At 48.9% G+C, this 27,509-nt stretch overlaps 1 protein-coding gene and 1 long non-coding RNA gene across 5 annotated transcripts in view; one reads left to right on the top strand and one right to left on the bottom strand.

The window, feature by feature from the left end:
* The window catches only part of LOC126517802 (uncharacterized), a 28,578-nt gene extending 19,312 nt beyond the window's left edge, over window positions 1–9,266 (bottom strand). The window contains exon 1 of the mRNA XM_050167597.2: window positions 8,895–9,266. The gene's annotated coding sequence lies outside the window, so the exon portion shown is untranslated. The remainder of the gene's footprint in view (window positions 1–8,894) is intronic.
* LOC129381376 (uncharacterized) overlaps window positions 1–27,509 on the top strand; it is a 128,382-nt gene that overhangs the window by 30,223 nt on the left and 70,650 nt on the right. The gene's annotated exons all lie outside the window — the stretch shown is intronic.

The raw sequence follows: 27,509 nt of genomic DNA, 5'->3' as shown, positions 1-27,509 counted from the left end.
AACGCAAGTGAATTCTGGCGCAACAGGAACGGCGAAGGGTTGCATAGGATCGAAAGACGAGCTGTGACACTCGAGAATAATAATTCAGGGCCTCTCTAAGGCGGCAGGCAGCACGAGCCGCGCGCTCATTGAGCCGTCACGTTACGCACTAAGTTCGACGGGGCCCGTTCTTTCGAAGCGGATCGCCGTCGACGCCTTGGGCGCCGCCTCCGTCTCTTCTCGCGTACAGAGCACGGATCGCGGCGCAGAGGGTCGGTTTACCTGCGTGACGTCATTGCCACGCGCTGTTACAGGCTCTGAAGTTATCCAGAAGGACGCGGTTTTGAGAGGAGGCCTTTTCTCGGATGGTATGGTATGAAGAACTTTATTTAGGTCCTGAGGGATCAGTCTGGGACTGATGCTCCCACGGCGGTACAGAGAGGCCGAGCCCCTCTGCCGTCACACGGGCCCTCTGGACAGCCCTGAGTGTGTCCGCCAGCACTTCACTGTGCAGCATCCGCTGCCACCACTGTTCACCTCGAGAACCATCACCGGCCAACGCCAAGCAGCGCCAAAGCATGTGTTCTAAATCGAGCAAACCCCCACACTTACTACAATAGACTGAAAGCCCGCAGTCCCAACTCCGATTTCTAGCGTTGTACAAATACGCGCCCCAGCGACGGCTTTGTCTGCATAAGAAAAAGAGATCTCGAGGGCTATGATTTTGCCGACTGCATGCGCCGGAAGCGACTCGGGAGCCTAAAACGCGTCATGGACGCCATGTTAAGTGCGCGTGGAAGGCAGAAATGCTCTCATTAGAAGAACACTCAGCCGATTTGAATGAAATTTATAGCATTTAAGAGAGGAAGCTGAATTCTACCCAGTGTAGAAACAAATTTTGATGTAGGGCCTCGCAGGTTGTATAAAACTGGCCGCATATCGCTAAATGTCAACTGTTTAGAGCACAATGTTTACACATCAAGAACTTGGTACTAAATATAGATATCCGTTAGAACATGCGAAGAGGACAAAAATCAGCTATTAGCTTACAGCATGCGTAATGTTGCAATGTTTACGAGGGTTCTGCTACCGCCAGCTCGCATATTATTGGTATAATTCAGAGCCGCGTGTAATACGCCAATTCTGTCTGCTTTATTGAAGTGACCCACCTAAAGACTACGAACGATGACTCATTTTATAGCACATTTTATAAGTCGTTTATTGCAGGTATCTGCATGAAATGGGCCCAGGCCACTAGGCCATGTAGCAACCCAGTTGAATAAGAAATATATCTCGATAGGAGCTGTTCACAAAATTGCGATATCATTCTTCATTGCCCAGTTATCAATCAAATGTAAACTTGATGCTTCAGTAAGTGTACGAATTCAAACAACTTTGGTAAAAAAAAAAAAAGACGGCTGAAGATGTAAAATCTGCTAGTAGTGCATACAGTGGATATATTTCAACCTTTATTTTAAGTGAATATACTCAAATTCAATGCTGTCGACGCCGAGTAAAACAATTCCTATCCATATTCCCCTGTATTTAGATAGCAACTCCTCTTCGGGTCACCATAAATGAGATTGCGCGCTGTAGAGTGACACGGCGGTGCGATGAACTCGGCCGTCGCCTTATCGGCGTCAACGCGAGACAATGGCATAACGTGAGCGTACGTACACATTAACGCCTCCCGAACACAATAGGGCGAGTAACGCGATTTCTCTCGTTGTAAACGCCGCGTATACTTTGGCTCACACGTTGACGGCGCGACGTCATCGGTGAGGCGGGGGGGGGGGGGGGGGCAGTAGATGTGTCGTATCGTGTGTCCGTCGTCAATGGTTGACGTTCAACTCGAACGGTTGTAAACGACGAGTGCGCGTCTCGCTTGGGTCTCGCACGTCTGCGGCACGCATTGCATTGTGCACTCGACTCTTGTACACGTCCTCTGCGCGTACGTGTTTGCTCGAGCATAAAGGGTGGTCATTATATGTCGTGCTAGCGTGACGGGAAAACCATGCGTAGGGCACGATGTTTACACACCAGGAATCGTGTACTAAAAACGTAGAGAGAGAGAGTAAATGCAGGGAGGTCAACCAGACGGGCGTCCGGTTTGCTACCCTACACTGTGGGTGAGGGAAAGGTGGAATAGAAGAAAAGAGGAAGGAAGTGATTACTGTGTGTGCAGTGAAGCACCATGACACCAAAGTAGATGTTGAACGGGAAACCAGTAGGCTGTTGAGCTACGGTGGGGGGTGCGCACGACAAAGAGAATGGTGGCGAATTAGGGCCGTGAGAGATCCGAGCGTAGTAGTGAGGTTTAAGTCTTGCAGGTATGTACTGCAGGCGAGGCCGATTTAACCCCGCGTTCCATATCAAAGAAATTTAGAACAACTCCTTCGCTGTTTATTCGTTGTCCTGCAGAGTACATTCGTGCAAAGAACACTGCCAATTTAGGTAAATGGTAATTAGTGTAGTTGTTCAGTAATCGGTTTGCTGAACTCTCCAGAACTGAATCTTCGCTCCAAAGTATCAAAAGACGGTGGCATTTCCGCCCTTAATTCATAAGTTTGAGCTGTCAAGGTCAGCGTATCAACAATAATACGTTGAGCTAAGTGGGGTTAAGGAAAAATCCGAGTGGAGATCACTATGCTGCAAGCAGCGAACCTGAAAGTGCGCTTGTCGTGCTTCGTTGAAAGCGCGCTCGATTTGCGCGCTTTCAACGAAGCACCACAAGACAATAGCTCGTAAATAACAAGGCCTCGACTATGAACGCAGAAAGACAGGTCATCCCACCGACCACAACGATCAGGGACAGTGCTCGATGGTACACATAAGGTTACTCGATAATCCCAGACCAGTTCCATTGACATTCGCTTACTATCGTGCGAATAGAAAGCAAATAGCTGTAAAAACACAAAATTGGTACCACCAGAGCACACATGCCAAAGCCATCAGCATGCATTTCCTCGGTATCCGGTTGTACAGGCATCAATCTCGGGAAATTAAAGGGTTGACCAGGATGCACGCAAGATACTAAGATACGCATTGCTAGAGGCCTTTGTTCGGCAGTAGACCGAATGCGGCTTATTTATATATTGTAACAATAAGTGATCTGTAAAAATACTACGCAAAGCCTACTGAAGAACATGGATACTCAAGTATCCTTCAGCAGTTGAGTGTGCGCATTTTTTTGTTATCTACTCAAGTAGAACTAGGGGAAAACGAAAAACCGGATGCAAAAAGCTCGAGTCATGACAGCCAAGTGGGAAGAATGCGCTTGAGACACGTGAACTATTGATTTGTTTGGATGAAATCGATAATTGGACTACATCTCGTCCAGTGTAAGTTATCATATATTTAAAAGAAGAAAAAACATATAACGTCAGGACGACAAAATTAGTGTTGCCATGGGCCGGACGGTCTTGGTTCTAACAAGAAATTTTCGCTCACTAAGCTCGATGTTTTGAGACTGCTATAGCTTAGCGAACAAGGCTTCTGTCGAGAATGCACGACGTCGGCCTCTTTGAAAACACCACATCGGTCAGCGTTGCGTTATCTTAGCAATGTCATTCGCTTGTATAGTAGGGGAATGCGAAAACTGTCATTGTTTGACAGGCATCAACGAAACCCTACACTTGGTCGCGTTCGCATTGTTGAGTTTGCGTTTTATTTCTGCATGACTGCACGTGACAAGCTTTTCAAGATGGAGCGTCGCTCAACCCTTTTCTTTGCCAGTTGCCTTGCTACTTAGCGTTCTGCCTCACTCCATATTTTGGCACTGCTTATACGTTTTCCTATATCCTTGGCACAGCTAAATGTTGTTGATCTGTAGGGATTCCGCAAATTGAGTAAGTGAGGTGGTATTAAAGAAACGGTAAACAAGAACAGGACTGCGTCGTCATTTTGACTTGAACTTCTTCGAAAGGGCTTCGAGAGCTTTCACCGCTTCGAGCGGTTCTCTCTTCCCTACACTCCGAAAGCTCATGCTTTCTAACTTACACGGCTGTACGTAGTGGGTTGCGAAAAGAATTGTGTGTTTGACAGCCTTCAACGAAACCCTGTACTTAGTCATGTTCTCGTCTGTATCGTTTCGTTTGCGTTTTATTTCTGCGTGACAGGCTCTTCGAGATGGAGTGCCCTGTACTTAGTCGTGTTCGCGGTTGTATTTATGCGTTAGCGTTTTGTTTCTGTGTGACTGCAGGTGAAACTCTTCAAGATGGAGCGTGTATAATATATATATATATATTTGTATGTCCTTGGCACAGCTAAATATTGCTGTGACCTGTAGGGGTTCCGCAAATTCAGGAAGGGAGCTGGGATTAAAGAAACGATAAACAGGAACTGAACTACGACGTACATCCCGACTTAAGTGCGCTTGTTGAACTTCTTCGAAATGGCTTCGAGAGCTTTCACCGCTTCGAGAGCTTCTCTCTTCTCCACACTCCGAGAGCTCAACTCTCAAACTCCAAAAACAGAAACGCTGAGCGCGTGCTCTGCTGTTTCCGTTTGTTTGTTTGTTTTTGCTACGCACTCTGATGTCTCGCTTTACTTTGGGAACTCGTCCACCGCCGCGTAATCCCATTGTTATCGCACACAAGAGCGCAGCGGCCTGCTGGTTTCCAGGTCGCAACGCTGTCGCCCAGACAGGCAACTGCGCTGTATACTCAGTATCTGCAGTCAACGTTTCAGGGAGCGCTGAGCAGTCCCTTGAGCAATTAAGTACGTCATATCGCAAGCGGCACAAAGGCAGAAGGTGACACCCGTCGCGCTGAGTCAGTGGCCCAAGCGTTCTTGAAAACCAAGTTTGTGCAACGCATACACACAGAGCTTGAAAGAACGCAAACGACGTAGACGGCCGCTGATTTCCAGCTGTATTATTTTGGAAGCTGCTGAACGCGACGTGACGGGTTCTGTTCTATGGTAGCGGCGACCGCATTCCACGGGGCTGGAGGACAAAACCGCTATAGGGTTCTGACATTAGGTGCATGTTAAAGTAAGGAGTGGTCAAAACCAACACCCTTCCTTCTTTTTTTTTTTTTAAACATCTCGCGGACAGCTACACGCACACACCACCCACAAGCGCGCATTCACGGACGATAGTGGCGCGCGTGGGCAGTTGTTGCATATTGATTTATGTGCGCGTGTGTTAAGTTTGCTGCACTCTGCCTTCGATTGTTTATGCATCGTTTACATTATTGGCCGATCGTGTCGCGACAAGTTCGCGCTGCGAGCATTCTTATCAATGTTCGTTTGTTTAGCTGTATCAGCACGTATCGCAACTATATTCTGGCATGCACACGCAAGAAACACACGTGCACTCAAGCACATCTACAGGCACACACACACACGCGCACACACACACACACGTACACGCACGCACACACGCACAAACTCACAGGGAACAGCACACACGAACTCGCATGAAAAAAAAAACACGGAACCTGACACAATCAGGCGCAAGCACACAAAGCACCACATACACAAAAACAGAGCGCCGTGGCGTAGTTGCGTCCTTCTTGTGAAGGCACGTGTGTGACAACTTGACCCGGGAAATTTTTTTACGCGGGGACGAAACCGCGGGATGAGATCCTTCTCGGAGAGAAGGCTGAATGTCGAGGTCGGGATAAACGGGACGCCGAAACACAACAACGTATACGGGAAGTACGCGAAAATGCCGCTGCAACGCGATGAGTCTTTATCAGTCGGCGCAGAGCGGATTGAGATTGCGTTTGGAAATCGGAGAGCGAGAGAATGGAAAGAAGAAAAAAAGAAAAGAAAGCAATTATACCGAGCGGGTGGCATTCTACACACCGGGCGTTGTCAACGGTCGGCGACGAACGATAAGTGAAACCGGACACCCAACCATGGAAGCCGGCGTCCGTGTATTTTGATTGCGACCGCGTGGTTCGCGACGCACAGCGGCAGCGCGTCTTCAGCCTCGATTTTAGTTTTTTTTTTTTCTTGCCTCGTCTTCTCCGGCCCTCTTGCGTTTACGACGCTGTTTTATCTCCAGGCGGAGTCTGGATCAGCTGTCACTCGCGGCCACTATTCAGGGGCGTGCGTTTCATTATTTTTTTTCTCCTGACCGTTCCACGCATCCGGGATGTTCTCAAGTAGCCTGTACTTTCTATAACTTCGAGCGTTTTGTTTTTCCATGCATTTAGGAGCCGCAAACTATAATTTCCTGCAAGTACATTACTAGATGAAACTCGGGAGTGTCTACGGGAGCTGTAAAGGATGTTCAAGGTGTGTACGGTGTATAGCGCGATTAAAAGACGGGACAAAAGAAGACACACAGGCACACACTCGGCGCTATGTAGCGCTGTGTGTGTGTCCCTGTGTGTCTTCTTTTGTCCCGTCTTTTAATCGCGCTACCGTACACCTCTTGAAGATACCAACAAGCCCACATAGCAACCCTTGTAAAGGATGACTTCTCCGTCAGCATGGGAGTGACGGACAATTCATGGATTTCCACAACCGCCGCGCTTCTGGCATCAAACGGCATTGTGACTGCGTTTTGACAAAATTCGACAAAATGCCGCGTTATAGATGCGTACCGTTCGCAACCGAATGCGCATGCCCGCAGAACTTAATCGCCGTTGCTGCGTTTGAAGAAGTGTGAGCGCTCGGAAACTTTGAAAGATATGGCATAATGCCGTCACAAGAACTTTTGAAGTCACGAGCACTAAGACTAGACAAAAACAAGCACGCTAAATATAGGCTAATACTAGCCAGGATTCTCATGGTAAGTGGACGATCGCAGGGCCAATTTCCACTACAGTAACATTTTAGTAAACTGTCGCAAACTGTGTCGAGCATACTAAAACATTTCTGAATGTTTACCGTACAGTTCTTATGAAAAAGATACGGAATTTCAATTAAGTAACTAGCATTTCTCGATTTATTAAAAAAAGAGATGTGCAGGAATTGTGCAGAAAAACGTGTGGCAATTCGAAGTCTACATACAGAAGCGTATCAGTTGGGAAGCTGCTTTGTACTTGTTTTGAAAGCCACAATCCAAATAACTTGGACCCGTGTACTTAGATTTAGGTGCACGTTAAAGAACCCCAGGCAGTCAAGATTTCCGGAGTCCTCCACTACGGTGTGCCTCATAATCAGAAAGTGGTTTTGGTACGTAAAACCCCATAATTTAATCCAAATAACGTCTGGGATTAAAGAGCTCTTTGCGTCATTTTCCCCACTTTTATGTACCGCTTCTTCAAACGCAGGAGTGCACGCGAGAACACGTCACGTGTTTAATTTCTTCTCAATGCCTGTGCTAAAGCAGGTGTACGTTTTACGACTGCGATATGCAGTGAAGCAATGCGTAACAACCGGTAAAACATGACTTCTGTGACAGACACTACCCGGCACGGTACGCGGCAGTCAGCCTTTGTTTTACGCAGTCCAAAAGTTCTACGTCTTTCCCGTATTATTTTATTTAGGGGAATGATGCGGAATTTATGCCTAATTCGTGTAGTTTGTGCAAAAGTAGCACGTAAAACACTTGGAAAGCGTGTGGAGCCGCATTGCATGCGGAAACGTTTCGGTCGGACGTCAGCGTTATACGCTCGAAATTTTAGATATGACCCACACGAGGTCACAGGTTCGACTACCAGTAGTAGCGTTCGCATACCGATGGGGTCAGAATACAAAAAAAAAATTTTTTTTAAATACACTCGTGTACTGTGCTTTCTGTGCACGTCACAGGAAACTCCAGGTGGTTCGCCGATGCGTCACCCATATCGCGTGTGCGTACGTTGCAACAAAGAAGCTTTATAGTGTATTATCTCAACGCAAATAAGAAGCACGCGGCCATTCAAAGTTCGAAGGACCTCAGGAAGCGATATGATGTTCACCCAGAGTCATTCACTGTTGACCGAAACTCGCCAAAAACATCAAACAAAGAAAAGGAAACAATGTTATTTTTTTTTTTTTTTGCGGCAGCAATAAGCAGCTGTTACTCTGACTCAGACAAGTTCATCCTCGCAGACTAATTACACCCATCTACACTCGTTTCCTGCTGAGTTGATATAGAAGAGGAAAAAAAATTTGTTCGGCGTGTTCGAGCAGGACAAGCGTTCCTCGTGGAAGGTTAAATGATCCACAGGTTCGACATCGTTTTCTTTTGGCTGTTAATGTTCAAGAGTAAATTGATCTGTATCGACACACCCTCGATATCTGAAAATTTCAAGGTATTAAGACAACGACTCTTTCTTTTTTTTTTTCAATAGAACTGTGCTTTTCTGTACACATACTAGATCAAGAATGTCATCGTCCTTCAAGGTTCGCTGTCACACTGTTGTTGAACGTTGTCCCCAAGCAACGTGTTGTTGGCAGCCCCTTCCCACCGAAGCAATAGAGAGAGATAGCAAAGAGAGGAAAGGCAGGGAGATCAACCAGACGAGCGCCCGGTTTGCTACCCTACACTGGGGGAAGGGAAAGGGGGAACAGAAAGAAAGAAAGCGGGATAGAGGGAACACTGTCTGTGCACGCAGCAAAGTGCTTGGAAATCAGTCAAGTCAAAGCAACCATTTTTAAGCAATAATTTTTAAAAGGACATTGTTCTGACCCGCCAATAGCCTTCCGATACTCCCGCACCATGAATGTAGGTTTTTTTGGGGACCACGTGAGCCGAAGCCCGTGACATGCGTTCCGCGGCTTAACTAAGCCCTTAGTCATATATAGTATAATTGTGCCCTTACTATATTTCCTCTCCTACATTGTGGAGCGCAGCAAGGTCTGTGGTTTTCTTGCTGAACTAGTGACTTCGACAGTTCCTTGTATTAGAGTCAATACATCTTATTTCTTGTATACCACGTAGTAAGCAAGCCACGTGATCCTTCAGGGCCAGAAATTGAAAAAATATCGGCTATATCTGTCCACTAGATTAGGATAGTATTGGCTTTACTCACCTACTCTTGATCCTGGCGTCTAAGCTCGGTCCGGAAGCGGCGTTTTGTTCTGGAACGCACAGTTGAGAACGGAGGGTGCACGCTGCTTCTTGTCAGTTCGATGAAAAACCGATGGCTCTACTATGACGTATGCACATTCGAAGGTTCGTCGACGATGTAGCCGCGGGGATACCTCCTGGTTCGCGAAACGTGTAAAAGTCAGTTCGTCTCCGACAGTCACGCAGTTTCAAGATCTCTTCGACTCGGCGTTTTCCTTGTCCCTTCTGCGTCGGATAATACAGCCGTCGATGACTCGATCGTACTGACACGTATGCTTACAGAATGACTAGCGTCATACATAACGCCATACGATGGTCACCGTCTTGAGGCCAACGCCGAATGGCCCAGAGTCTGCCTCAGCCGCTTGGGGAGTTGTAGCAGCGCCGTAGCTTAGGCGGAAAGGCGATCAAAAGTGCCGATCCCAGTGGCAGTTTGATCGAGTTAGAAATACTGCATCCTTTGCAATCCGGCGACGACTGAACAGGAAATGCTGAACGACGGAGCTCTTGCCAACACTTTACCTGCTTCTTCTTGGAAATATCGCTTTCAGCCTTGGGACAAACATGTACAGATTCCCAGCGTTGCATAAAAGAACTCGTCTCTGTGCCACGAGTTTTCCAGCAGCAGAGTAGCAATCTCTTCGTCTTGTTCACAAACACGTCCTGGCCGTTATGTCTTCACCGGGCTCCAGGAGCGAAGTCGCCGTCGATTCCGCGATAAACGTAGGACACGAATCGGCCTGTAATCGCGCCGGATGCGCTCCCTCGCGAAGCACTTCGATCGCGCCCACGTAACAGGTCGCTCTCCGAAGCTGGACAGCAACTGCCGAATCGCGGCGGAAAATGTTTTTTTTTTTTTTTTTTCGCCGAGTTCACTGTCCTCCGAATTGTACAGCAAACGTTCGCCTCCCGCGTGCTCGCACAAACTCGCCGCCGTGTCCAAAAAAAAGAAAAGGCAAAAAGTCCGTGCACTTCTGCAGCGCCCCGCAAAACCGGCCGCTGTCGCCGGATCGTGTAGTGTACGCGAGGAGCTCCGCGGAGGAAGCCGATGCCGGCAACGTAGTAGTAATCCTTCGTACGGGGGGGAAGCCGCAGGCGCGCTTTGGCGAACCGCAAACGTGCGTCGTCGTCTTCCTCTTCTAGGCGCGCCCGCGTCGTGGTCTCCCCTCCTCGCGTAGCCTGCGAGACGTCGCGAAGCGCGGCAGGAAATAACTGACGGCTCACCGGACCCCGACTCGGATAAGATATATAGCGCCGCTCTTTCCAACCTCCTCCTCCCATCTCCGCCACTCCCCACCCCTTCGACGACGTTCGCGGCCCCTCTCACCCACGAAGCTCTCCCCTATACCTACCTACCTGCTCGCTCTGGATGCACGTAGACAATCGTCGTCGTCGTAAAAGCGCGCCCGCGGCGACGTTTATTATTGACGTCGACTTAGCAGCGGGTGCGCCGTTAGCGCGTTTTGCTACTTTGTTTGCTCCGTTCGTTGTTTTCTCCTATGGCGAGAGCTCCTTCCTACCGCGAAGCCTCTTGATGCCGATTGTCTCGGTTTGCTTGTTTTAAAAACACCTTCCCTTCGGCACCAGTAAGGGATCTCGCTGAAGACACGTCTCTTGGCGCTCGAGCTCCCGGTTCACCTCAGAGGCAGCTCGCCAACAGGTGGGACGCGAAACGCAGAGGCAGCCTGTGCGTTGAGCTGGCGTTGGGGAACTAACTCTTTTGCGGAGTCGGTGGCTATCGCCGGGAAAACGACGGCGCCATCGCTACATAAAATATTCTGCAGATCCAACGCACACGTTGAGTCTGTGCGAAGCAAAACCGTTGCACGCACCGAAGCAAAACCGGTGCGAAGTTCCGTTGAAGCGGTTAATTAAATGCTACGAAACTGTACATCGTCAGCAACGCGCATCTTGGAGCATCGCGATCAGACGTGCGCCTGCCCGGCGAGACGCGAAGGATGACGCCCAACGAGTTCTCTCTCGTGCGTACAAACGCAAACAAATGTTCCCGTGGAGGTACAAGCGATGTCATACTCGCGAGCGCCATACTTCGAACACAAAACTCGCAACATTTATTTAGTGTAAATTTCGGGTAACGCGTGCCACACCAACGATGTGTATATAGGACACACCGTAGGTGAAGTTCCGGAATAACTTCAACCACCTGGCGTTCTTTAACGTGCACCCAAGTCTAAGTACGCGAGCGTATTCTCTCTTTTTTTTTTTTTTTTTGCATTCAGCTCCCATCGAAATGCGGCTGCCGTGGACGAGATCCTTGGTCTTTATCGTTTCAGTTGTTGCTAATCAAGCTAATTATTATGTGAACTTCAACGTGGCGTTAATTTCGGCTAGTTGGCCTACATAGCGCTAGATGGACGGACAAGCGAGTAGCGACCTATGCTGTCATGTAATGCGTTTCACTTTGTTTCCTTTTCGTTCGGTTACAAGCTTACTGTGTGATTACTGTCGTATCATTTCTCCATTAAGCGGTGATATACGCGACTCATTCGTATAAGCGATCGAACACTTCCTTTTATGCATGTGCCTTTAGCCCATATTCACTAATACTAACTTAAAACGAATACAAGCGTGCTTTTATTGATTTTCATTGCGTGCGTTTTCTCAGTAGCAGCGGCAGCTGCTTGCAGTTTTTTAAAATGCGTTCATGTTATTAAACGGCCGCTCATCTAAGCTTCTAGTACAGTATGTGGCTTCAGACAACGAAATTCATAAACAGTCCTGCTTCCTACAACCACTGAAGCGTAACGCGTTCGATTTAATTGGCAGCGCAAGCTTGCGCTGTGCCAGTCCTCTCAAATGCTATGCGAAAAATCTGACTTAGCATGTAGAAGGGCTGCCGTACTTCGATGAATCAGGCGACTCGTCGAAGAACTTCGTCTGTCTGAAGTACCACGTAGAGGGCTGAATAGACTGCTCTGCTGCGAAAATACAAAAGTATAATGAAAGGTAAAGCAAAGAAATGTCGTCCAAAAATGAACAGGTCTTAAAAACTTGAAGACGTTTCGGCTGCCGTGCGGAAGTCGTATCGAAAGATCAAGTTTTTCAGACATTTTCATTTTTGGTCGCTCTTCTGTTTTACCTTTCATTGTGCCTCCTCCCGATCAGACGAAGTATCGCCTAACCATATACAATATAGAAAAGTAGCCGGAAAAAGGAAACGCAAGGGAGCTCTTGCGGCCCAAGTAAACCGTATACGACACATTCCAGAAATCGCGAAGTTTAGTAGCTGCGAATACGCGCCCAAAGTCCCCCATTCGCGAACAGTTCGGGCCGCTAGACAATAGGGTTTTACAGCATATGTCCCCACCTCAAGAACAACTTCCCGTATTTTGCTGCAATTCGCTCGCGCGATACTTCAGGTCAGTCTTAATTTTTTTTTCCGTTGGTCAGAGCCATTTGCTTCCGTCGTCTGTACAGCTGTGCACAGAGTCGGAGGGTTACACGGGGGTCGGATGCAACGGTTAGATTATTCGTGAGAACAGCTGCTTTTGCAGCCCTTTTGCAACGGTGAAGTCTCCCATTGTCTGTCGGCGTGCGTTCGTGACTCGGGCGTAGTAGTACATACACGCGTATACACTCGTGTGTGTTCTTTCTTTGTTTCTCTTTTCTTTTTTCTTTTCTTGCGGCGATTTCACGAAACGAGCGCGCGGGTCTTTCGCAATTGCCGAGGCCGCACGGCGATGCGGCCCGCACGGGTAACCGCTGCAACGTTTTCTCATTGACTCGCGGTGTTGGCAATAACGCGGCAACTGCGAAGCCATGCAGGCTGTGTCGATCGCTTCCCGCCGCGTCAGTTTAGGCGCAGCCTGTGCGTACAAGCGAAGGAACGAGACGACGAGCGAGAGAGATTTCGCTTGCTTCACGCGCGGTTTGCGCAGTGAACAGCGTGCTTTCCGTCCTTTGCAGCAATGAAATCCTGGGGTTTTGCGTGCCGAAAGCGCGACTCGATTATGAGGTACACCACGCCGTATTGTGGGGGGCTAGGGAATAATTTAGAGCTCCTGCGTCTCTTCAGGGTGCTCCTATTGCACTGTACACGAGCTGTTGTTTTTTCATTCCACCCTCACCGGAATGCGGCCTCCGCGACGGGGATCGCACCCACGACCTCGAGCTCTGCAGCGCACCACCATTGCTGTCGGTTCATTTCTTTTACTGCGACGGCATTTATAGAAACACGAAGAGCTATAGTTTTTTTTAATGTCGGTTTGTTCTTTCCGTTTGAAGGGGGGATAACAAGGACGAAGTCCTCATCGATAACGGTGATCATTATGACGATGACGAATCGTTGTCGTGTCGTCGAGCTGCCACCTCGTCCCCCGCTGTCACCCTCGTCGTTCAGTGAATCTAAGCAAAACTTGGCGCGCACCGCCGGGATTCGAACTCTTGGTCCTCCGGCAATGGGAGGTTTGGAGCAGGACGCGCTAACCACGGCGCTGTCGCGCACCGATGGAGCTTGGCAAGTTGCGCGGAGCCTTGCGCGCCACACGGGACTCTTGACAATGTCGGCGCTTCGCGCGCATGTATTTCGTTTATGCGCATCGTTGTGTGTATCGCAAGTCGTTCCCGACAAGGTGACAAGCAGTGTCCGCTACTGCAGTCTGCTGCTGTCACGACGAATGAGTTCAGCACCGAAAGAAACGCTGAAGTCTTCCGATTTTAACTTCCGCGATTTTTTCTTTCTTTTTTTTGCACTGTCAAGCTGTTAACGGGACCTCACGACCGCTTTCATTCAGTGACGGCTTGCTCGGTATGAAGTATCAGACAGCCAGCAACGCCTCCTAGCGTCCGAATCCCGAATGTTTGCTGTGAAACCTGATTAGCGATGATCATAAAGGTTCTCTTGTGCATATAACTGACTCAAACAGAAAACTTCTTGGCGCGCTTTTTCTTTTCTTTTTTTTTCACGTCGTGTCTTACCGGCTCCACCTACACGTTGGAGGTGAGCTAGGAGTTCGTATGGCTACGATTGTGAAACCTGACGGGGTGACGGGTTGGTGGTCTAGCAACGCATGCATGGGAGCCCGAGGAGTCCGTGTGATCAGGGCGTCGGTGGCTAATCATCACTAAGAACAGCCAGCAAACGGACTCCTGATACTTCCGAAGGGTGCGAGGACTTGCTTGTACAAGTACGATTACTTTGATGGATGAGTTGCTCAAACTGGCACACATATGCGATTTTTTGTATTTCTCTTTGAGTTCGCCAGTTGCAGTGAGAGCTACCGGCTGCCTACGGTGTAGATGTTTGCCGGTAAACTAAAACCTAACACATCGCCTTCGGAATAGGCCTATAGGTAGTGCAAGGAAACGTCACTTCTCGCTGAGTAAACACAACCAACGTGCACGCATTCTTGCAGGATAACACACGATAACCGTGCTCAATATACGCAAGGGCAGCGTAATTCTCTCCGACAGACGCCTTCGTGGGGAGCTCCGGATCAATGTCTGCCAATCGAGTTATTTAATGGACCCTGTCCAGATTAGTTTTGACTGACAGGGGTTCTTAAACGGGGACCTAAACATAAACAAATGAGTATTGCTTTTTTTTTTTTTTTTGCATTGCGTCATAGAAATGCGGCCGCCGCGACCAAGGAATCGAAGCCGAGCCCTCCCGCTCAGAAGCAGAACGCCATGGGCGTAGCAAGATGTGTGGCGGCTTGGCGCTGAACCTATCCGCGCATTCTCAGAGAGCGATAAAAACAGATTCTATGACGGTGACCCGCCCGGTGGCGCGAGTTGAGTCATCGATAAGCGAACGACTCATGACTATGTTAGCCGTGCTGTTTACTGCTAGATGGGTTCGAGAGCAGCAGCAAACGTCTGCCAAGAATTCGTCTGTCAGGCTGGATTCGGCTGAGCTTCCAAACAACACTGCATGCAGCTCTGTAAAAAAAAAAAAAATGCCCGAGGTCCCTTGCGTACATTTGGCAGCGGAGCCAAGTCAGTCTCCACTGTACAAAGGCACGATTCACAACAAAGTCGTGAGGTCCTTAACGGACGGTGATCGCCGAGTCAACATGGCGGGGCAATAATGTTAGTGCACGTAAACTCTCCAGGCTACCTTGCTGCGTCAATGCTTGCAGCAACGGAGTGTGGCTCTCAGCTGACGCTGTAGAGAGAGAAACTGAAGACAGGAATGGCAGGGATGTTAACCGGACGTTTAGTCGCGCGCAATATGAGCTGCAACACGGTGCTCTGTTCAAAAGGACACCAAGACCGTACGGTGGCGCCGACGTACGGATAACTGGAGTACTAAACACCCTTACAATTACTTGTATTTGTTACACCAGGTTTGCGTATGTAGGCTCCGCCGTTCACTCTTGAGGCCCTCTTCAGCACGCGCACCGTGTTGCAGCTCATATTGCACGCTACTGTACGTCCGGTTTGCTACCCTGCACTGGGGGAAAGGGACAGAATCACGTGAACGGAGATATCGAAGGGAAGAGAGAGAGAGCGCTAGTCACGTGCACACGCACGTGAAGACGCGCAGCAAGTCTGTACACGGTCGCAGTGACCTGTCGACTATGCGCGCGTTCCTTCGTTTCCGAAAGCGGCCTCGAGTCGAGCCGGTTCAGTGCTGACCGCGGAGAGATTCACACTCGACGTCGGGCCAGGGACAAAGGGGTGGCGTTTACAAAGGCTTACGCGTGACGCATTGAAACGGGTGGCACGTGCGACCCTTGCGGAAGCAAAAAAAGGCTATTAAACAGATTTTGTACCAAACTTGCAGCGAGTCGGCATGCATCCTGATGTTATAAATGTATGTTCACATTGTAGTACACGTATGTATCCATACAATAAAAGAAAATCGGTCGATAGTTTTTTTTTGTTGTTGTTGTTGTTGTTCGGCAGTCAGGTTACTGTGGGTAGAGGATCGTTTCATTATTCATAGCAAGTTATACATCGGTTTGCTGTTAGGGATCACGTGGTTTATGTGTCTGCGTTATTCATGCGTGCATGCGTAACTTAGCTCACCTTCGGGATCGGTCGAATGCGCGATAGAGGGATGCAGAGTTGGGAGTATACGGGACAGCTGCGTACAAGATCGGTAGGAACCTATTACACAATGTGCTCGTGCTGCCAGTAAATTCTCTGCGTTTTATTTTTCTTTTATGCTCTGAAGTTGCTTACAAGTTACAGCATCATTTATATGGACAGGTAGAAAGGCTCAGCGACAGTCACTGCTTCACATCGCATACTGCAACGATTCGCCTTTAGCGCCTCTTACACATGGTTCCCCACGATTGGCTAGGCTTTGCGCAAGGTTCGGACATCGCACACAATGGGCAACGCAAAACAGGTAACATAACACAAGAGGTTGAAAGAACGACTTACACGGTGGAAGGTTTTGTCATAAGAGGAGTCTGCATGAGAGCATTCTAGATACTTTGGGGGCACAGGGACGGCCTAAATACAGGAATGGACCGAGAACTTTGCGTCTCACGATAACGCTGCGTGCGTGGGTGCGTGTGTGTGTGTGTGTTGCGAGCGTCCACATAAATTGTTGCGGACATGCCAGCGACGAATGTTCCAGACATTCCCAATATCATCAAACAAGTCAATCGACGTCATCGATATACACTGGGTCACAAGCGAAACTTGAAGTTGGAACTGTGTCCTCGCAGATAGTCCGTCTTTTCCCACCAACCAATATAAATCGGTAAAGTGCCTTGGTTGAAGCTTAGTGGGCCTTCCTAATTTTGGTTGCACCTGCACCAGTATAGCCCCACTGGCTCTCGACATTCCTTTTTATATATATTTTTTGGCGGTGTCAGGCGCTACTCCAAGTCTGAAAATGTAGTGGACTGGAGGAGGATTCGAACTTACGTCCTTCAAATCAGAAGCCCGATGTGCTACCTCTGCTTCACGCCACCACACTTTTGTATGTATATACCAATTATTGCGTGAACCAGTACCAAGACCAGCAGGTTCGTTCTGGGCACGTTAAGATTGATTGATTGATTGATTGATTGATTGATTGATTGATTGATTGATTGATTGATTGATTGATTGATTGATTGTCTTATAACATATCCCTATTTTCGGCAAACCGCAATGAGAGCCGGGACTAAGCCGCTGGCAGCCTCATTTCTAACATATGACGTCAGCAGTCTCGCTACTACGCCGGAGCAAACAGTGCATATCTACGCTGATATGCCAGGTTTCGTGCATGTTCGTTCATTTTTCTAATCTGAACAGAATTCTTAAAAATCGGCTGTAGCAAGTAGAATAATTCTACTGCCTGAAGCAGCTCAGACGAGGAGGCGAACATTTGCGTAAGAACGACGTTGCAAATACTTTACGAATTATCTTTCTTTTCCTTTTACTAATCGCCTTTAGTGTCCACGCTGTCCCGAATACTTCTTCAGTTAGGTACGCAAAACCTAATAAGCGGATTCGTTTGCAATGAATCACTGAAAGTCTTACCTTTCGCCAGACAAGCGACGTTAGCAACGAGTTAGCATCGTTAGCGACGTTAGCTAGGTTAATTAACGTGCCGCTGATCACACCCGCGGCACGCCCAAACACTACCGAGAGGTTAGGTTGGCACCGACTGAAGAAATGCGCCAAATATTGCATCGCAAGTTACCAATGAATGCGCTGTGCATGCTTACAGCGCCGGTGGATCCAAGTGCTTATAGCTAGAACCGTCTTACCTCGCGTATTTCCTCGACGCCCTTTCAGATGCAGTCACTTTCACGAGTACGGTATGTTGGCGCATGTAGCTGTACGTTATTAATTGCTTATTTCGCTTATCGACAACCAGGTGCGCCCCGCTCCCAATTATGGCCGCAGCAGCGAGCAGCCAGTTTCAGCTGTAATGATTCGATGGAAATTTCAGAGACAGTGCATGTTTCTCGATATAAGTGTTCCTTGCAGGCATATATATGTATACGTGTTACACCTGCTTCACTGAGGGTGTGGAACAGTCGGTAATGCTGTACGTAGGTTTTCAGGTTCATCCGGCTTTACTGCTACGCGATTACTCTTGAAACTTCTGAATTACAAAAACTTCGGTTTATTATTATTATTTTTTTTTGTGTGCTGCACATGCACTAGGGCTATGTTTTGCATCGATATCAAGGGTCGAGGATGTGCAAATAAAATATTTTGGGACGCTGAATTTTGCTTCACAATTGGCGATTCACATTGTTCCGCACTGGGACCGAGGAGTATATTTTTTTAAAGACCTTCTCGACTGAAAATGGAGGAGCACACCCTGGACGCAAGACTTCTTAAACCGTGGCCTCCTAGATTAGGCGGCGTGCGCCACCCGATTTCGGAGGCCATGGTTAAACAAAGGGACGCGAACGCCTTCGAGGCATATGCCCAGACTCGAGCGCCCGCGCGAGAGCCGAGATGAGAGAAAAACGAACGGGCGGACAGACACACCGACGCTACCGAAAACATGAGCTAGCACATCTAGCGAACGGGTGGGTGGTTAACGAAAAAGATTCGGTTTGGCTACCCAACACCGGTAGAGTGGAGGCAGGAAATAAGAGAGAAATGATGATGATGAAGGTTCTCTGAACACATGCACCCACAACGGAAACATCACCTGGTCAGAGCCAACCAAACGGGTCAACCGATCTTTGAAAACGCAACAGCGCCTTCCAAGCCGCGCGCATCGATCGATAACCGGCGACCACGGCGTTGGAGTATTTCGTCTGTAGATAAAGGTGCTAATGCGATAGAGAGCCATTGTCTCTGCACGTCAAACTGAGGTGTTTTTGCACAGTAGCTGACAGTCTCAACGCAACCGCTTGCAGAGCGCGCGCACCTGCCACCATTCCGATTAGGGCAGAGTTGTTTTCGTAAAGGACTAGGTAGGCTAACACATCCCGTAAAATAAACACGTCATGGTGGCTCGGCCGATGTGGCACCTTGCTGCTGTGCACGAGGTCGCCGGTTCGATTCCCGGTCGCGGCTGTCGCATTTCGACGGGGGCGGATTGCGAAAGCCCTCATGTACCTTGCTTTGTGCGCAAAAAAAAAAAGATAAAGAAAAACATCTTGCCAGAACCCCGATACGATTATGAGGCAAGCCTTAGCGGAGGACTCCGGATCAATTTTCCCAGTTCTGTAATGTACCTCTAAATGTAAGTACACGCAAGCGATTTTGCATTTCCTCCATCGAAATGCAGCCGCGACGGCCGGGATCGAACCCGCTACCTCGCGCTCAGTGGTGTGGCGTCATAGCCACTAGCTCGCAGGGTCGCACAAAAAAGAGAGAAAAAGAAAGCCACCTTGTGTTACTTAACCATGAGACCTTCATTATAAGCCGTCCTTCATAGCCCCTTAGGTAGCCTCTGGACGTTAAATGACAATTCAGTTATGAAAGACAATGGCACGACCATCCTAAAGTACCTTGCTTAGCTTAGCATCACTGCCAAACTACCCGCAACGCATAGTGGCTCTGGCGTTGCGCTCCCAAGCCCGAAGGCGCGGGATTCAATCTATAGGCTGCGACTTCTGAATTTCGATGGGGGCGCAATTCAAAAAACGTTCATGAACCATGCATTGTGTGCGCGTTAAAGATATTCAAGCGGTCGAAACCAATCCGGAGTCTAACCCACATCGGCGTGCCTCATAATCATATTGTGGTTTTGGCACGTAAAACCCCAGAATTTAAAATCACTCCCTAGGACAGTCATGCTCTATCTAAACTCGCCTGAAGCAGTGACGATCTTTCACAGTTATAAACCACGTTCTCAATTCCAGTAGCACAGTATATGCCTATAATGGCTCGATCGGCACATTTAGCTGTGCTGGTCCAAACCAGTGTTGTTGGTTCCAGAAGGGTACACGTTTGGGCCAGTTGATGATGCATGTTTTGAGTACATGTACGGCGAAGCTCAATAGACGGGACAAAGTAAGGCGAGATAGACAGGACAAGCGCTTGTCCGGTCTCTATGGCCATACTTTGTCCTGTCTATTGCGCTTCATCGTACTCAATATGAACAGCGTGATTGGCAATGCTTCGGCAGCTGAAATTTTGTATCCGGCGCTGAATGCTTTCTGAAGCACTTCGCAACTGCCAGAAACGCTGATTGGGACGTGTAGGTTAATCGAAGCTGCAGAAACTGTGAGAATTAGCCACATCTGTGCAAGCGACGCGTCTTGGTTTGCTTCACTGATAAGCAATTGCCCTGTCTTGCAAAACCGTCAGTGGGACTTTGGATCGTTGGTGGCAACATTTATCATGGCTTTCTTTATTTTTAGCAGCCTTAGGAATTACGGGCTATCTCTGGGCTCTCGACATGTCTGGAAGTCCGAGCCGAAAAGCCAGACACAATTACAAGTCGCAGCACCGGTCAATCTGTTTGTTTGTTTGTTTGTTATGACATATGAATTTGCCCATTTCTTGCCTTAGACTTTGGCGTGAAGGAAATTTTGGAGTAGTATCTCTCGCTTTTGCCGATGGTTCTTGCCAATGGGTGCTTCGCGTTTGTTTCCGTCCAGCTGTGCAATGACTGGTCGTAACCCGTAAGAAGGAAACCACACCTTAAAACTCATAAAACGCCGGACGAATTAATATACCGTATAGGCAGCTTTCGTCTCATCTGTATGCGCTACACCCCGGGAAAGACATCGAAAAGGAAAGGTGGAGGACATGAGAACAGATTATGCACCAGGGGCGGTATTCCGTAAGAGTTTGCTCTGATTTGCAGAGTTGAAGAGTTTGCACCTGATTGCTACAAACGCGCAGCACAGCCCCCGCCAATCAGAACTTCAACAGCAGACGAAATAGAGATGTCCACTAGGTGGACTCTTACAGAATACCTCCCCTGGTGACAAGGTCTGGATCAGGAACTTACCTAACAACAAGCCCGCGTGGCTAGCAGCTGTAACATAGTTGGAATGCGGCGAGAGGTCAATTGAAACGTCCACTGTTGCTATACGGGGTCCAGTTTACTGCATGCGGGCGCTCGTCTCGTCCGTCAGCTCTGAGCGATCGAACAACCGAAGATACGGAACATAAACGGCTTGTCTCATGTGACGCTGATTTAGACGCCAGCTCCCTGGTTTTTAGAAAACGACGATACAGCGTGAAGGGCCTCTCATAGCCTCGCGCTCGCCGGTAAAGCATTATACATAGAGAAGGGATGCCAGGTACAAAAGTGCATAACGCCAATCGCTACACCACTGAGGATGACAGGCTCCAGAGACGTCACGTGGATGACATCAGAAGTCATACGGGCACTGGAAGCATCATCTGGGGATTGCGGTATTACTATTTTGCAGGAAACCAATCTCTCGAAGACGCAGGTCTCATATATGACTTGAACGAAGTTCAGATGCCGATCGTCCAACGGAAGATGTGCACGCTGCTTCCGATAGTCGGGCGCCTCCTGGTGCGTCTCCGGATTCGTTTCCGGAAGCAGGGACGCCAGGCAGAATGCCGCGAACAGATAAGTCGCAAAGTCGCGCAGTCGATAAGTCGCGCAGTCGCTATGGTAGTGTACAGTTACTGTATATGCTACCAAAGGTAGTACCTTTGGTAGCATATACAGTAACTCTATGGTAGTGTACTGAAGGTATCAGACAGAGCGTTTGAAACGTGTCAACAGTGAATTGAAGGGAATGTGTTAAAAGTTCACCAGCGAGGAAAACATCGTATGTCAAGACCTGTACGACCGAGCGAAGACGAGGTCGACAAAGTGGCGCCACCGTGACTCAAGTTAGCCGGAAAGAACGCATTCCAATCTCCCTCGTGGGTTGGGGGCAACATTGGAGGCAACAGCAACGACGATAGCGAACTCGGCCTAACTTGCAGTCAGTCGGCAGAGGTTTCACAAATGTAATAAAGAAGACTGCAAAAGTTTGTATACATTAATAGCGATCACGGAAGAAATAGACTGCCACCTGCCACCAGGAAAGGCACTTGCAACGCCTGCCTTCTTTGGGAAGGAAAAGGTACATAAAAAAGGAAAGCGAGTGAAGAACACGAGAAACATAGACGTCATCGAGCTCACAGAGCGTTCCTATAATTTTTTCAAGGCAACAATTTTTTTTTTTTCCTACTCCCGATCTTAGTCTTGACACTCTGGCCACTCATATGGTCTAATTTCGTGCTAACTTGTTGACAACCTGCCAGACGTCGAGCGTGTGACGCAGGTGCATGTCTCGTTCTTGTCTTGTTTTACGGTGTGTCCACTTGAATTTCCTTAAGCGAATGGCTTTCTTTGCCTCGTTTACCTCTTGCTTTGTATACATGCCGGCGTAAACGTGGCCCTGACGCTAAGTCTCCGAAGCGGCACTTCGTCTCAGCGTGTGTCAGCCTATCCGGAAGGTCGGAACCATGCTGTGCTCGCGTAGTGCGTTGGCCACTTTCCCTTTGGCGTAGCAGTTGTACGCAGGCATATTCGGGAATCTGTAGCACTCCGTTGGTGTGATGTGACGTGCGGGTGGGCGGGTGCCGCACGTAGGACCCGCTGGACACGGATCGAATTAGTGGCATTTCTTGTCACCTGGTGGGTGACGTCTGGTGGCATCGTCGATCAAGCTACACGATGGATGGCACGACTCGCTGGCGCGCAGTAGGAGTGGATGACAGGCTTCGAACATATTGCGTGACTTCGACGAAACGCACGAATCGAGTTTCCAGCCGTCCCGTACGTACGGCGGCAGGTTCAGCAAGGTACGCTCGTTGCTCAGGGTCGGTCATACATACGGGCATGTTTGTCCTGCTTCGGCTAGTGTCCCCTGGCATTGTAACCACGTTTCCTAATGCCAGCAACCAGTACAGCCTAACATTCAGCATTAGTTACGATTACGCGCTTGCAGTGCGCAGAAATTACATTCTTGTAACTGTAGCGTTGCTGTTGATTTCGAGGGCTCTTTCGGTGAAAACGCTGTCCAAGATTTCCTAACGGTTCGTTAAATTAGGTAAGATTTACTCTGTTAGCTGTTGACTGACCGATAAGAGTAGTCGTTTAGGCTTCTGAAGCCCTTCGTGCATCGCCCTGTTTGTGGTTTTCCGACGCAATCGCTAGGCGTACCTAGACACTACACAACGTTGCTCCACCGATAAAAATATGACCTTTGGTATTTGGGGCAAACGCCCATCAGAATTGGGTTACGTAGGCTTCAGCTTTGACGGCCCTTGACTGACCGAAGATAATAGGACTGCTTTGGCCGATGATGATTTAAGTAGTACATCGCACTGTTCGTGAACCCCCATCCCAACCCCGCATTCTTGCCCTAAAAGATAATTCGATCGATATCCTTTAACCTTATGTACTGTGATAAAATGGCAAGGGCCTTGAAAACCTGCTCTTCAGACATCTCCGGCAAAGTTCGAAGCTCCGTCTAAACAATAGGTGGCTGGTGTGTGCGTTATTATTGCATAGGATGGTTTGGTGTACAAACAATGCACTAACGGCTGAAAGCGCTGATCATCGTTGTTTCGCGATAGACACGCCGTTATCAGTGGCGCTAGGCTGTGAGAGGTAATGGCGTTGCGCAACCGTGTACTATAGCTTTGCTAAAAGCAATCATTGAAGTCAACGCTGATATGCCCGCCGCAGTCGTGCACTTGCCTTCGCGTCCCTATCTGAGCTGTATGCGATATAAGAGTAGGGGTCAGGGATGTCAAGAAGGGTAGCTGGCGTGCCGTCGTCCGACTCATCCACGCTGAGGACGTTGTTGAAGGGAGGGACATGTTCTCATCGAGAACTACGAGTACTGGGTTTATTCACAAGGTCTACATGAAGAGTGGAGACCGCTACGTCTCATCAGTCCGGGATGACTAGTGAAGTGAAGCACCCTGAGGAGCTGAAAAAGTTCGCTTAAACTGCCTCTGTCCTCCCTAGATGCTTAGGCCAGGGAAATCTGCCGTGCCACCTTCATCCAGTCGGAGCGTCCAAAGTAGTCGAAGGTCCGCGGCCCGCGCTTGTCCAGTGTGTTTCCTTCGTCCGTTGTCGTTTGAGCGGTTACATTATGCATTCAAATATCGTCGAAGGACCCGCATTGAGGGCGAGGGTTCACGCAATCACTCCCGTACCTTTGTTCATTGAACACACAGAAACGAGAAGAGCTTGGTGCACGAGGATTGCCACGCTTGACTCAAGCTGGCGCGTCTTGGTTTCTGGGATGACCCCGTAGTCTGTCGAACGACCATGACAGTTACCGGAGTCCGTGAGGAAACGCCTTAGGACACCCTTTTCCAGGAGTTGTTCCCATTGGCCCTTGAAGGCGACAGCGAACCACCAAGCAATACTCGGTCCGCCGAACGTGTCTCACCTTGCTGGCGCCGCAGGCCTGTCCGAGGGGGACGCATTGTTAGCTTCACGAAGCGATTCGTCGCAGTGGGACAGGAGCGGCTGGGGCACTACTCCCGCTGGCCGATCGTAACAGCGAACGGGTGTGCCATTCTGTCGGGAGAAGCGAAACCAAATGCAATCCGCTGCTAAACAAAGCAGTACAGTGCTCCGCGACATCCCCTCAGACTCGGTCCTGTAGTATTTTTGAAAACATTTTCCTTGGCGAGTTATCGCCACATTTCTGTATTGGTTATGTCTGTTAATTTTCATGCCTATAGACCTTTTCATCGGGCGAGGAGGATAGGGCGCGCGGAAAGCCTTTCCTCTTCTCTAGCTTGGGCGATCCGGCGCCGCGCTGCTTGAAAGTATTGCTGTCGCGTGCTGCGGAACGATTTTGAGATGTTTTAGATCGTACTTTGTGAAATTTACGCCATGTCCGTTCATATAAGGTCGTCAGGGCAGCCTTTCGGGGCATCGGTAACTGCAGTAGGCGGAAAAATCTTAGGGACGCAAAAATGTGACGCGCTTTATCAGCCGCGGTGTACGCACATTATCAGCCGCGGTGTGTATGTGTTGTGAACTATTTTGCTTTTATCGGTATTAATTCAACAAAGAAAACCGGTGTCTCTGTATTAGCAGCATGAAACGGTAAATCTGCTCACTATCTGATCGCTTGGCGTGGGGAGTAAAATATAAAGCATAAGAGCGCATGCTCGTGCACAGCCAACCTAAGGCAACCACGAAACATCTAAGCGGCCGGCGCTATCAAATATTTGTGATGCAACGGCATCGTTCTCGCGCATTTCAAGTCTAGTAGCTTCAAATTACCATATGCCTTCGCTAGCCTTCCTGCATGAGGCCGATGGCGCTGCACAAACCAGCGATCACTACGGTTGGTGAACCAGCACGATACATATGTAAGTTGTGCGCTTCGGCATTGCCTTTTTGGCCTGTATACAGCCATAATATATGAGAGGGATCGCATAAAAAGAATGCGATGCCTATTTTTGAGGACAAAATTTCCGTAATACGTGTGAGCGCGTCGTAGAGAACGGAACGAACACAACCGAAAGGACAATTCGGTTATCATCCTCTTTCTCGAAAAAGCAAGAGAAAACGGGCTAACGCCGCAATACGACCTCGCATAGTTACGCCGCACAACGTTTATGACTATATAACCGCTCATGCGGTATGCTTGGACCATGCGGTATATAGAACGAAGATATCTGTAATCTAGCGCCTACCACTGCTTAGGACGCTCGCGCATTTCGTAAACAGTCCCTTTGCTGGACAAGCTTAATTCAGACTGTAAGGTATGCTGCTATTACTTGCCAAAACTATTTTTATTCAGGGGCGGAAACCTCATCCATCGAACCAAGTAGTCACGCAATGTAACCTGCAGCGAACAGTTTAAACGCTTGTCAAAGCATAACATCACAGCTCCAATCGTAGCAGAACGGTACCCACGCTGTTACAATCGTCGAGCATGTTTCATGGCTCCTAAACCGCAGCTTAGAAATACAGGATAATACTGTGATAAGGTCACATTAGTGAATGGGACAGTCAGAAATACACAATTGATCTCCGAGGCTGATCGTAGGCTCAAATATGCGCGCACGCATCGCGCTGCGTGTTCCGTCCACCTCAACGCCAGCAGAAATTCCAGCCATGACGCCTTGAACCACTTCAGCACGTCTCACAGAACCGTTTACCACGTAGAAGACGCACGTCATACTAAACAGACCGCACGACCGCAAAAACAAACGCCAGAACCTACCTGCCATGCAAAAGACGGCTTTCACCCAAGCCAGTATGACGCTGCTCATAGGCGGCGCCACTGCGTTCACAATATGGCGGCGCCTACGAAAAAACGGTCTATGGGGAACCAGCGCTGGATAGGCGGCGCGTCGAAAAGAGTGCGTTGCACGCCGCCCTGGCGACGAAACGCGGCATATCCCAGCCGCTCGACCAGACGACACACACGTGCGCGGCCGTATTATAGTTCCTATGTTTCCGTTTTCGCGCCGCTTCAAGTGAGCAGTTTTCGTAAAGAAGCTAGCGCCATAAACTGAAGAAATGACGAAAGAAGCTTTTTAAGCTTTATATATTTTTCAGTGTGTCGCGGCGAGCACGTGTGTTTCTTTAATGGTTGCGCGTGTGCCGTTGCCATGCGTGCGGGGCAGCCTGCCTCGCAAATCTAGCAGCTATGGCTCCGGTCGTGCTGCGCTATGGTTTCGGAAGTATTAGTTGGCCTGAAGACTTTCCATATTTCTCTGGCTAGACATAAAAAATTCTGATGTTACTTCGCCACAGCAGTCAATAGAGAAGAAAGCTTTATCGCATCAGCTTACTCGCGCAAGCAAGGGTTTGAGTGCTCCGCTGCTGTATCCGTAACAACGCTGGCAACATTTAGCACTAATTACATAAATTTACCGGATGCATCTCAGCGCCAAGTCCTCATCCGCATGCGCATTTTAAAAAACACATAGGCGGCTTAGTCGCGCGTGCGCCGACAGTATGCGCACACACCTCGTATTACAAGGCAGCTTCCCTCCCACATAATTCTTGGCAATGAATGGATAATATTTACTTTTCGTATCGTTCGCTTCGTGCGGTGGCATTGGAAGGGGCTTGACGGTGGTATTGCGAAGGAAAAATGGTTGGTACATATGCCGGATGGTGCATGCTATTGCTCATCTTGTTTCCGACGAAATGCCGACTGCACATTCTGCTGTTTGGTGCTGGCTGCCACGGCTGACCGTCTTCACTATCGAATAAACCAAGCACACACGCGAAATTCGATTTAGAAACCAGCCCGACACCGCTTGACAGGGCGACAAGACAGGAACTTACTCCGCTCGCCTGACTGCTTGGATTCAACGCCGCCTCCTCTTGTTTGTAGGGTTTAGATGGAAAGACGCAGGATACATCCTCCCTCATCCCGACGTAGTTGCCGCACTTGTATACGCAACAGTATCGTCGGCGTCCTTTTGTTTTCCTTCGACTTTCAGCGCACGCAACGCCACTACCAGTAGCAATTTTCGTCCGCGGGAGCGGCTGAGTTGTGAACATTCTGACCGCCAGGGCGGCGCTGTAGGTGTCGTGAAAACTCCAGCGCTGGTTCCCCATAGCCTCCTTCGTAGGCTGATCGCGAACTGACTGTTAGCAGTAATGCATTTAGCATTGAAGCCACATAGCGACTCAAAGTATTGCCACCGTCGAAAGGAGTATGAGGCGTGTCTGCAGTGCGAATCCTCGTTGGTGCTTTAAATGGATGGATGGATGGATGGATGG

This window comes from Dermacentor andersoni, chromosome 11 (assembly GCF_023375885.2).
Source record: "Dermacentor andersoni chromosome 11, qqDerAnde1_hic_scaffold, whole genome shotgun sequence".
In the NCBI taxonomy this organism is placed as follows: domain Eukaryota; kingdom Metazoa; phylum Arthropoda; class Arachnida; order Ixodida; family Ixodidae; genus Dermacentor; species Dermacentor andersoni.
This window is presented reverse-complemented; position numbering and strand designations above follow the sequence as displayed.